Source organism: Prinia subflava, chromosome 4 (assembly GCF_021018805.1).
Source record: "Prinia subflava isolate CZ2003 ecotype Zambia chromosome 4, Cam_Psub_1.2, whole genome shotgun sequence".
Lineage (NCBI taxonomy): Eukaryota > Metazoa > Chordata > Aves > Passeriformes > Cisticolidae > Prinia > Prinia subflava.
The window spans coordinates 12,775,630-12,788,482 of record NC_086250.1 but is presented as its reverse complement, the minus strand read 5'-3'; the positions used below and the strand labels follow the sequence as shown (position 1 = coordinate 12,788,482).

Genomic DNA, 12,853 nt, shown 5'->3' with positions numbered 1-12,853 from the left:
TCTAAAGAAGCAGGAAACTGCCTAGAGGTTTTATGATACAGATCAAAGGACACTAAAGGTGCTTTAATAGAATGTAGATGCTCTCACACAGTCAAAACACAAATAAGCGGAATGAAATTTTGCAAGTCTTTCACTTTACTCTAGTTCCCATGGAAGCTCTTACCAGGCTATGGATGTTCACAAGTTCAAAACCATTCTTAGCTGGTAGCACTGTGGTCACAAAGCTAGCACCCTCTTTTTCCACCCTGTACTCTGCCTTTGTATTTTTCCTGCGACTTCCATTCTAATTTTGCCTTCCGCAGAGCAGCCTGGAACAATGTGTTATGTTGTAGAATCATGGAATGGTTTGTGTTGGAAGGGACCTTCAAGATCATCTTGTTCCACTCCTCTATCCTGGGCAGGGACACCTTCCACTATCCCAGGTTGCTCAGAGCTCATCCAGCCTGGCCTTGGACACTGCCAGGGATGGGGCAGCCACAGCTGCTCTGGGCACCCTGTGCCAGGGCCTCACCACCCTCACAGGGAACAATTTCTTCCTGAAAGCCAACCCAAATCAACTCCCTTTCAGTTTAAAGCCATTTTCCCTTGTCCTGTCACTAACTTTGCTTCTCCAGCTTTCTTACAGACCTCCTTTAGGCACTGGAAGGTGTCCAGCTCTGAGATCTCCACAGCTTCTCTTCTCCAGGCTGAGCAGCCCCAATTGTTTCAGCTTGTCCTTGTAGGAGAGATGCTCCAGTCTTCAGAGCATCTCTGTGACCTCCTGCAGACCCATCCCAACAGGTCCCTGTCCCGTGCAGATCCCCAGAGGTGCACACAGGCTCATTTCCTAACCACCTCTTTCTAAAGCTTTCTTCCTGGGAAATAGGTCCCCATTCTACAGCCACCTCTTACTCATAGATGATTTTAAGAAAAAGAATGTAAATAGAGGGTGAGGAAGCTCTTGGACGACCTGATTTGAGCCACCAGCAAGTGGTACTGTGGTTTCAGCAACCTTTAAGCCTCTGAGTAATATGAAAATAGTTGCTGCAGGAAGTGGAGGTAACTTCTACACATGGGCAGCCTCTCTTCTCTCCTTGCCAGGGCTGAGGTGAGCCCTGCCTGTCTCATCCATGGCCTTCCAACTGTATGAAGGCTCGATGGCACATCCATTGGTATAAAGTCAGAGGTGAAGCCCTGAGAGTGGAGCTAAAAGTATAATCGACAAATTATACTTTTGACAAATACCCACCTCTTCTCTATACTCAGACTTTCCATTTGCAGCACCTTCCGTGTCAGTCAGCACAAGTTCTTTAGCCTGCCATTTATTTCCAGTTGGTGCTCTCTTTTTTTGCAGGAGGAATCCTTACAAATGGGATAGGAAGTTGGAATGTGAGACCTCAGGCACAGTTCTCACACGTATTTGTTGCTGCACTAAATGTTACATGACCTCCCCCCACCACCACCCCAGAGGATTGTCAGGGGATCCTCCAGGAATCCTCAGGGGTGTTGGGGTTAACAAGGGAAGGAAGGGAGGTGTCTGTGGGTGCAAACTGCCCTGACACAGGGGAAAAAAAGCTGCTGCAGCTTTTGTCAGTACCCTGCCCCTGCAGCCACCATCAGTGTGTGCTGCCATGGGGCAGCCCAGCTGTGGTGCTGTGGTGATACCCATGAGACAGCTTCTACTTCACCAGCTCCCCTTCCCCTCTGTGAATGAGAGGGGCTGGGAGTCCTGGAGACCTGCCTGGTCAGGAGGGCTGTGAGGTTCACCCTGTTGGGTTTGAGAACATGAAAACCTCAGTTTGTGGGCAGCATTTCTGGGCAGTGCAGTCACTGCAGTTTCTGCACCCTAAAACCTCTGGACACAGTAGATCCCTATAACCAAGCTTGTAGAGAATTTTCTGTTAGAGCCAGCAGGAATAAGATTATGTCCAACAACCTCTGAAAAGAAATAATTGGCAACTAAGGAGTTAATTTGAATGACTGTGGGCTTTAAGATTGATATCTCTGAGAAGTGTGTTCTATTTTTTAGGTTTACCTTGCATGGCTGGAAAATAGCTGAAATGGGGTGCTTGCAAGAAGGGGTCTGTTTGATGAGTTCTTATGCAACTTGTAGGAATAATGACAATTCTGCTGGACTTCAAGGAATCATGCATGACCAGGCATTTAGACCTTCCCATCTCCCTTTAGAAACATTTCAATCAGTTATTGAAATGTTTGATGTTTAACATGGGCTTGTGTGAATGTGTCACTGCTGCTGTCTCAGCCACTGTTGCATAATTCCCTCCCTTTGTAGCTTTCTGTTAGCAGTATTCTGCATCCTCAGCACCTGATCCTGAGCAGCAATTTCAAGCAGAATGACAGTGTGTGCAAATATCACTCATGGCCAAACAGCTGCTTGTGCTGCCTGAAAGCTGCTGGGCTCAAGTGAAGCCTTTCCTGTAACGATAAAAATGGTCCCTGAAAAATGCCAGCATGGGGAAGGTCTTTGGTAACAGGAAATAGCTCAGTTTGGCCCAGAAAAACACAACCCAAAATCCGTAGTTGTGCTTAAGTGCAGTTTATTCAAGACAGTTTTTGGCTGTCTTTCTGTCTCCGAATCCCAGAGGGAACATCCAAGGTACAACAGCTGAAAGCCCCAAATTGCCTTACAACTCCTCCTCTCTCCAAGAGCCTCTTCCCAGGGACTCAGGGAGGGAGCTTTCCACATTGTAAGTCTGAGACTCACTGCATTCCTCTCAGCATTCTGTTTGCATCAAAATTAATTGTTTACGTAAGTCATAAACCACCCACACAGCTCTTGAAATGCAGAGCATGAGCTCTTGTTTCAGCTGCACCAGAGTAAAGCAGGGATAACCTTTAGGGCAGTTGGCTGTGGACATTCCTGGGTGTGAAGTTGGTATCAGTGGGACCTTCAGGATTTTCTCAGCAGGTCCCCCTCCAGTGTTTCTTGTCATTAATGGAACACCCATCACCCTTGTCTTGTGAGCTATTGGGGCCAGTCAGGCTTTAACTGATGGAAACAGAAAAACACCACAAAAAATAGGGGACTTTATTCATTGTACAATTATAATTTACCTATCTTTTCATTCCTTAATATGCAGATAATACTAGTTCAAAATTATGCAGTTATGCAATCAAAAAGAAACTTGTAAATGACAGTTCAGGTCAGCTGTGCAAGGGATGGACCAGAATTCAGTAGTTTAGCTTTTTAAATCCATATTCAAACTAGGACAGCATGGTATAAAGAATAAAAACAAACTGCTATGATGTTTCCTGCAAGAATATGATGTTTGCTGCAGTACTAGAACTTCCAGGTAATCTGTCCAAAATTTCATGAACTTATTTTTACAGGAAATATGCCTGAAGTATCAATGCTTCCAGTGGGATTTGACAACCATTCAGAGTTTATCTTAATAACGTCATAAAATCTTTAAGATCAAGGGGTTTTTTGAACATTGTGCATAAAATACTGCATTACTTTTTGGCAGTAGACAAATGATTATTAATTTCAACCCAGCGCCACATCCTTGTTGTTATTGTCTATGTGTTTATGATACACATTGTAGATTGATCTGCTCAGACTCAGGAAGATTTTCAAATATTTGAAATAAGGTTATCAGAGGAAATCTTGCAGGTACAGCATCCAGTACTCTTGAATTTGAAGTATTTTTCTATACTCCTTCTAGGAAAACATATAAAGGAAAAGGTGGTTAACCATCAGATGGGAAGGCCTCCACCCTCCTGAAAATACAGTATTTATTATCCAGGGATACTAAGTTTGCGTCTGCCAGCTCATACAGATTGCTTAAAAGGAGGGAAAAAAGGGAGGAAAAAGAAATTTTACTTAATACTATTCTCAGTGGCTTTTATTCTGCTTGTTCAGCTTTAGTCAGCTCCTGGGTTTATACTCAAAAGCTGAAAACTTAAAGTGAAACAGTGGCCTATATCCATGGAGATTTATATCCATAAATGTGCTTGTTTTGGATATGAATTACATTAATTTATTCTCTATAGCAAAGAGTTCACAACCATGAAGTAAAGAAAGGTTTTCCCCTTCCTACTCTGCCCAGTGCAGTAATAACAACCTGCTATTATCTATTTCAGGGAGGGAAAACGCTGGGATTTTTAGTCTAAACCAGAAGATTTCCTTTAATTGGGAGCTATGGAAGAGCTTTTGGTGCTGGGACAGAGCAGGTTTATCTGCAGGACTCAAGAAATCAAACAGGTCAGTGTTATGTAACTCATGCTTCTGAAGAAAAGGCTACATAAGCACTTCAAATTTCCGTCAGTTTAAATGGAATAGAAATTCTGATACATTTTATGGTGAAGTAGAGACATCTAGTGTCTATTTTGTGTGATTCAAATGCAAAGGATTAATGTAGGAAGGAAAAAAAACTTATTCCAAATCCTTGAATATCCATCTAACAACAGGTACATCTTATATATAAAATCGATTTAATCTGGCTTTGAATTACTGGCACTGAGGACAGTTTAGTGCCTAATTACTCACACAAATCCCTTCCTCATGTTACTTTGTTAAAGAATCTTCCCCAGAACATCTTGAATGCAATCTCAAGGAAAAAAATGTCTTTTTCTACTGAACCATTACCTGCCTGCTAAGGGAAGGGGAAGATGCTGGAATTAGAACGGGAATGATGTTGGAACTGGAAGTGGGCTGGAATTAGATGTTCTTTAAAGGCTTTTCCAACCCAAATCATCCTGGGATTGATTCCATGCAGCCTTGAATTTGCTTTAACCCCATAATCTGCTCACCCACCTAGATGCCTAAATCTCAGCTGTTGACAAACCTCTGTTTTCCAGCTGGAACCTCCACAGTCCTCCCACTGTCTCCTGAAAGGTCAGTCAGGTACTGCAGCACTGTGGGACACTTCGCATTTTCTCATCCTATCTCAGCAGCCACAGAGCACATTTTTCCAGAGTATGGCAGAGTATCACTTTCTCTCTTTGCTGCCCTCCTTTCCATGAAAGAAGAGGACATTGAGGTTCTTCTCCACTCTGTGAGGGCCCCCCTGCAGGGCTGCAGCCAGCCCTGGGCCCAGCACAGGAGGGACAGGGAGCTGCTGCAGCCAGAGCAGAGCAGGGACACCAAGGGCATCAGAGGGATGGAGCAGCTCTGCTGGGAGGAAAGGCTGAGGGAATTGGGATTGTTCAGCCTGCAGAGGAGAAGGCTTTGGGGTGACCTCACTGTGGCCTTGCAGTGCCTGAAGGGAACCCACAGGAAAGATGGAGAGAGACTCTTGACAAGGGCCTGGAGTGACAGCACAAGGGACAATGAATGTCCTTCAAAGAGACAGAGAGAAGGTTTAGGTTGGATGTGAGGAAGAAATTGTTCCCTGTGAGGGTGGTGGGACCCTGGCACAGGTTGCCCAGAGAAGCTGTGGCTGCCCCATCCCTCAAGGCCAGGTTGGACAGGACCTGTAGCTGCTTGGTCTGGTGGAAGATGTCCCTGCCCACGGCAGAGGGGTTGGAATTTCACAATCTTTAAAATCTATTCTAACCCAAACCATTCCATGAGTAATGCAGAACCTTTTAGTTACCAGGATTGTGAAGGCCCATTCTCAAAACATCCCAGTGATATAAGATGAAAATGCCAAAGTGTTCATCCTTCTTCTGTGGCTGGTCCCAAGAGGGCAAAATGTTGCACTCCTTGGCTGACCACCATGACAGCTCCAGAGAATCCTGTTTTCTGCCATTGTTGAGAAAATCTGAAAATCGACAGGCAAAGGAAGCATAGGTCAGACTCAGCCCTGGTTTAATTCTGAAATCAATAGTGCCCCAGGGATATGAGGATTAACATGTGGTATAGAGCTGGTTGAAGAGCAGGAATTCCTCTGTGAGAAGAATTCAAAGTTTTGGTGTCATTCTAACTTACCAGAAGCCCCAAATATTTAGAAAAAATACTCCAGAATTTAGAAATTTCTATGGGGAGGAAAATCCAACAAGAAAAAGCAAGTGGGCCTTATAAAACATTTTTAAATCAGACTTCTAAAAATAATTTTATTCTGTATGAAATGTTAAAAAAAATCAGAAAAACATATTTTCAAAAATATTTAAATTAGTTTTTTCAGCAATATCAGATATTCTTTCTGTTCCTCCCCATATCATTGCTTCCTGGTTTCAACCCTGAACTGTGGAAGTTTAGAAGGAAGTGATGTGATAATCACAAACCAAAGCAATCTAATAATCACAAAACGAGCAATCTAATAATCCTGAACTGAGTTTTCTGTTGAAACACACTTTAATGTCCAGTTGAAGAGAATATGAACCCACTCAGCATGTTGCCAGCTCAGGTTCTAAATGAAAACTATGTGTGTGTTGAAAGTCACAGTTCATGACAAAATTGATCCGTTTTTAATAGAACATACACCACGAGAAGGGAGTAAGAATTAAAAATTGTTCACCAAAAGCTACAAGGTGAGAATTAACATTTGAAAAACAAGGTTCTGGTTTCCTTCCGTTTTGCAGACATCTAAACACTTGTTTTGACCTAATGTGGTGTGATAGGAGGAGGTCAGAAATAGGGGCTGTGTTTCCTTCAGCGAGTCCATTTTGATGGCAGACCTGAGACCTGAAAACAGCTTTTCAAAATGGCAAGTGAGGTCCTCTATGCCAAGGTGTCGCCCAAGGAAAGAGTGAATTTTACTTCAGAAGCTTCAGATACAGGTAAAGAAAAATGTTTCTCATAATATTACTTATTTTTCTTTGCTCATTGACACATTCTTAAAACTTCTACTCTTTCTTAAATGGTTCACAAGCACTGAAGTTATGTGGAAAGCCTTTTGTAACTACTAATACCCAACTCTGGTTATTTTATATATCTACTGGTGTGGCAAATCCGTGTTTATTGATAGAATGAATGCTGAATTCTAGCAAAAGTGAAGATTAAAATCCCATCCTGGCTTTCAATAAGATGGCTGAAATAGGATCTTTCTGAAACACATTCATGTTCAGAATTGAAGGTCTTTATACAGATTATTGGAAACTCCTTGACAGCTGAAGTTCATTGAATGGATTTCTCTCTCCTGCAGTCCACTTACATTTTGTATTTTAATTTGATTCACTTTCTTAGACACCAGAAATATTTTTAAGTTCTAAAGTGATAGGTCTGTTTCTATTCTCTTTTTTCCTTCTCTGTTTTTTTTCTCTCTCTCTTTCTCTTTCTCTGTCCATCTTTCTTTCTCTTCTAAGTGTTGAGAAAAATGCAAGTCAAGATTTAATAGAACTTTCTATAATTTTGAAAATTCTTATACTACTAATGCCTTCAACTATAAATCTGCATTGCTTAAAAAATTTTAAAAAATAATGTGAAAATTATAGCTAATAATGGACTTAGGCAGGAAATTATTCATGGTTTTAAAACGGAAGTATCAAGTTTTACTTTTCAGTTCTGATCAAAAAATAGATCTTTGCTTGTTGTAAGACATTTGAGCATGGAAATTTTATTTTAAATTGAAATATTCAGAGGTTCCAATAGGAAAGAATAATATGTTCTGAGTATGCCAGTAAAGCAATACTTATTCTTAAAAATTACATATGTATATTCACTCATTGGAACAGAGTACGAAAAGCATCTGTACAGGTATGAAATCTTTGTCTTTCATTGTTAACTCAGTTTGCCCCTTAAATTACCCGATCAGTTCTCTGCAGAAGAGGTGCACTGACAGGACAATCCTTGGAATTCCAGAGTAGAACTGTCCCCTAAGGATTTATTGGAGATGCATCCTCATGCCCAGTACAACTCATTGTGAAAATGTCTCAAACTTGGAGAGTACAAAAGTCTGTTCCATCTATTTTTATTTTCTTCCTCCCCTGCCCCTTAAATTTCTAGTTTATATTTTCTAACTATGTGTTATAGTTTTAAGTTCTTTCACACAGGTTTTAATTCACTTCAGTGAATCATGCTTAGAAATTCCTGTATATGTTATTCTGTGAACCCCCTAAACCAAGATCATACTTTTGAAATTTGCCAATATAAGGTGCTTGGAAATTCAGAATCTAAAAAATTCTAATGGCCAATTTGGTTACTTAAGTAACCAAATTTCACACAAAATTATTTTCTTATGCTTTAGAGTATGCCAGCATGGCATTTAGCCTGTCATAATATTTTTTAAAAAATATTTTGAATTGCAATATCTATATTCTTGTCACTTCTCTGAATCTGTTGGTGTCCCAATAAATGCTTTACTTAAATGGCATCCTAATGCAAGGACTTCCACAGGCTGATTGTAATATCTTTCACAAAGAAATACTTTAAAACAATCTTCAATTTGGCACCTATAAATAGCACCAGTGTGTCCAGAAAAAAATCACTTATCTATATAACTAATATTTTTTCATGTTCTTACAGATATAAAATCCTATCTATACATTCTTACAATCTTCATCTTCGATTTCTTTGTGTGCTCCATCGCTTTTGTACTTAGGAGCACAAGTGCAGGAAACTGAGCCCTCATCTTCTGCCAGATGCTGTTAAGTTGTTCTGACCACTTGGCTCTTGCCTGTGAAAGATGCTTAGTTCTGAGAATGGGTTGGAGTCAATATTTTTTGTAAATTTAAGGTTGATCTCAGCAGCTCTGGCACCTTCAGAAGACTGCTTTTCTTCAGGCAAAAAAAAAATCTTCATACACTATCAGTGAACAAATTTTTGAAAGTAGCTCCTGGGGAATGAGGCCAAACATGCAAAGCGGGCAACCCTGGAGGTTGTGGTTTGTTGCAGTTGATATAAAAATACAGCTCCTTCCTTCCTTCCTCCTGCCACACCTACCAAAATCTGCTGGGGTCAGTGACATCCCACACCTTTGGGGAAGCCCACCCTGACAATACTTTTTATGCTCTCTGTTGGTTGCAAAAATCTTGTAACACAGGTTGAAGTACTTTTTATAATGGTTGTGATCATGAGTGTCACAGCCCTGCTTGTGATTTATTAAGAAGTAAACAGAAATAAAACCCCTAATTTGGCCAAGAAAAGTTACCAGTGATTAACTTCTGCTTAAAGATTGACGGAATAGATAAATGTGTGTGTAAGATATAGAATGACAAGGAAAAAACAGAGTTTATAATAGAGTAGTTCAGTGTATAGTAACTGAGAGTCACCTAGAAGGATTTGTAAAATTGTCTAAAATTAATAATGAATAACATTTTTAAAATTAATTTATTTATGTGGAATAATGCACTGAAGAACCATTGTTGCAGGAACTCTTCTGGTACTTTGAGCCCTTTTTGTCCCTCCAGGTGATCCAATCACATATGCTGTGGTGAATAGGAGATGGAGATCTGACCCCCCTGACAGCACATCCGAAATTACACATTCAGGTATGGCAACACCGCAGGACATTTCACGATTTCTCATATTTCAGCAGCCAAACACGATGTTTTTCCAGAGTATGAGAGAGAGTCACTTTTTCTCTTTGCTGCAGGTGATTTCAATCCATTTTCCCCTGCTCCCCACTCTTGAAGGATGCTCAGAACATGCTTAAAATTCATTTTGAAGTGGAGGCACTTGAAAACTCTTCTGTTTATTTTAGCAACAATTTCTATGCTTTGCTATTCACTTCCAAATGAATTTTGGGTGAATGAATAGGCCAACAATAATATTTAAAGCAAAACTGAGTTACTTTTGGAAAGTAATAGCCAAAAAGCAAAAATTCTGAACAGCTTTTTGACAGTTCCAGAAAAATTGTGTCTGTCTTTTCCTAAGTTAAAATTTTAAGATACTTTAAACTGTCTCAAACCGTGTAACCAGCCCTGAAAGAAAATTTTGTTCTGCAGAGTGAAATAGTATATTGGATATAAGTTTTGACTCTTGTGTATGAGGTGAAAATGAAGAGAATATTGCATTAGTATGATGCATAAGGGCAATTGATATATGTATGGAAAAAATGTTAGCTGTGGGAAATACTAGTGCAAACAAACATTTCCATTGGGGTTTAATTTGGCCTCACAACAAGGAAAAAGAAACTGAAAGCTTCAGATGGTTTTTCGGACTAAAAGTGGCAGGAAGACAAGGGAGTGGGCCAGGTGGAGACTCTGTTACAAAGACAAAACTAATTTACTGGCGTCACTGAAATGCCCTCTGATTTTATCCCAGTGAATCCAGGCTTGGAAGGTGCCAGTAATGCAGTTTTGATATAGGGCCACTGACCTGTCTGCTTTTTGGCTCCCTTTTACATCCCAGTTGTCAATTCCTCCCTTCCTTTCTTTGATTCTACCTACACTGTCCAGGTTTTTAGAATTTTGTTCAAGGAATATCAACATCCATATATGCTCTACATATGGATAAATGCTACTAGGAGAGCTCCGTCCCTTCACATTCTTAACTGGAACCTCTTTAAAACCACAAAAGCTGAATGTTTGTTCTGATTCTTATTTAGATTGGGGAGCAGTTTAAATGGAAAGTGTTAAGGAATGGAGATCAAATGAACACAGTGATGCTAGTCAGGATTAAAGGTGGAGGAGAAAATGATGGAGGCAGGGATTAAAAGACCAGTTAAACAAGTGTGTCTTTGTTGTGCTTAAAAATTATGGAAATCTGAGAAGAGTCTCTAGAATTGCAAATTACCATATAAAATATTTTTTTAAAGCCCGAATTTGACCTTCAAGCTTTCCTTGAAGGTCTTCAGTTGTGTAACCTCAGACAATGAACTCAGGCTAGAACAACCACTGCGAGCCATTTTCCAAGGAAAAGGCAGGGCATATTCCAGAGTGGGAAGCACTGGCAGTGCAGTGTGTGCACACAGCAAAACACTGGCACAGCAGTGCTGCCAAAGTTGTGTTCTGCCACTGAGGGCAAGAGGTTGTATTTGTGGGTTTCTTCTCAATGGCTGTGGTGATAAAATTCAGGACTGGCCGGGACAAGGTTTCTTCTGACCCTGAAAGTGTGATTTTTATAGTTAAAATAAACATCTAAACTTTCATAGGTGCTCAGGTGCTGTATCTATAGCAGGAGGGCCAGTGATTTTTCATACTCCCATAACTCAGAATAAAAGTTGCCCTGCTTCTGCCCGCGGTGACAGCCCTGTCCCTTGTCCCTTTGGCAGTGACCTGCTCGGAGGAGTTCCCCTGGTGCTACGTTGTCTTCGCCCTGCTCTTCTGCGCGGTGGTTCTGCTCCTCATGGTCATCCTGGTGGCAGTGAAATGTCACAGCCACTGACCCTCTGCCACGCAGGGTAAGCCCTGCCCAGCCCGGCTGGGTTTCCACACAGGACCTTGGCATTCAGCACAGGAGGTGCAGGGAAGCTCCCAACCAAAGGCTGGTATTTCTAGGCAGCCACGGTAACACTCACAGCAGGTTGAGCTTCAGTGAGGTTCTCTAATTAAAGCAGCTTTTGTCTCCTTTATTTCCAGATAAGTCAGTACAGGAACGTTCTGCTTCAATGAAACGGGACATAGTGCTTGTTTTATTTTACATCATCTTGGCTGAAGAGACAAAATGAAGACATGCCAAGAGTCTGATCACTCTCCAGTTATGTCATCCCAGATGTCTGCTAAACCTCTAACCTCTCCATACGTGGACAAGACATATATTAATTTTATTTGGAATTTTCTTAATCCTGTAATACCAGCAACCAACCAACTATATCAGTGCATGTATCAAGACATGGGCTCAAGTTCCTGCATCAAAAGGTGGATTTGGGCCTTGCTTAGACAACCAAAATGACCAGGTGGAGACATACTTTTAATTCACATCTGACTTGATTCTGCACTGATTTACAATACAGATAAGCTTTTGGATTATATGCAACTGCAAAAACTCATGGACAAAACAGGGAATGTGTAAGGTTGCACTGAGCTTTTTTATAAGGCCTTGGCTTGGACTTGATTTTTCTTCTTCTGACAGCCTTAGTTGGATTTGTATGAAAGGGATATTGAAGGTTCAAGAAACTAAATGTTTAAATGTAGAGAAGTCTCCTCATTGTTTCAGCTCCTCGTTGGCTTGAATAAAATTATTCTGTTCCACTTGTCCAGAAGAGCATCTCCCAATATACTGTTTCTGTCTTGGGCCAGTAATTGATTTTTTTTTTAAATAGGGTTTGGTTTTTTTGGGTTTTTTGTTGGTTTTGTGTTTTGTTTTTTTTTTTTGTTTTGTTTTGTTTTGTTTTGTTTTGTTTGTTTGTTTGTTTGTTTTGGTTTGGTTTTTTGGGGTTTTTTTTTGTTTGGTTTGGTTTGGTTTGGTTTGTTTGTTTGTTTGTTTCCCATAGCTCAAGTTAAAACTGAGTCCTCTACTGGAACTGAGGCACCTGAAGTTCAGATGCATTTGTTTGTAATCATAACCTTATTGTCTATTTTTATATTATCTTTGGATCTTGTCCATTGTAACTTCACAGCAGGCTGCAGAGGGTTTGCAGATCCTAAGTAGGAGGAGTCTGTATAGCAAATATTTCTAGAATATTTCTTATTTCTAAACTTACCTGTACTTTAGCTGTTACTGCTGTTTGGAATGTACCCCATCTTTATAATATATATATGCACAGAAGTCAGTAAAGGGGTTCAGTAAAGCACTTTTGCTGGTGTTTGGCTGGTTAGTTTGCCTCCAGTCTTCTGTTAGTCAGACTGGAGGAAAAATAACATTTAGTATTTGTATGAGTGTCAGTTTTTGTGGGGTAGCCCATTTATGGCACACCTATTTTATAGATCTTGCTACTTATCCTCTTTTTTTTTCAGACTTACCCTTGCCTTCCCCTCTTCACTCTTCAAGATAAAAATGTAGCACATAAAACTCAAAAAGCCAGAAATTAGACCCAAGACACAGGCAAAATCATGAGACTGGACATTTGGTAATATTAGAATATTAGAAATACTAGATGGGCGGTAGAAGACAGAGCAAGGTGAGGGTAACACAAGGCAATCAGTGAGG

At 40.5% G+C, this 12,853-nt stretch overlaps 1 long non-coding RNA gene across 1 annotated transcript in view; it reads left to right on the top strand.

Annotated features, from left to right (window-relative positions):
- LOC134549686 (uncharacterized) overlaps positions 1-12,731 on the top strand; it is a 24,222-nt gene extending 11,491 nt beyond the window's left edge. The window contains exons 2-6 of the long non-coding RNA XR_010080152.1: positions 4,084-4,204; positions 6,466-6,663; positions 9,232-9,312; positions 11,037-11,165; positions 11,344-12,731. This is a non-coding gene — a long non-coding RNA (uncharacterized LOC134549686). The remainder of the gene's footprint in view (positions 1-4,083; positions 4,205-6,465; positions 6,664-9,231; positions 9,313-11,036; positions 11,166-11,343) is intronic.
- Positions 12,732-12,853: the final 122 nt, after the last annotated feature.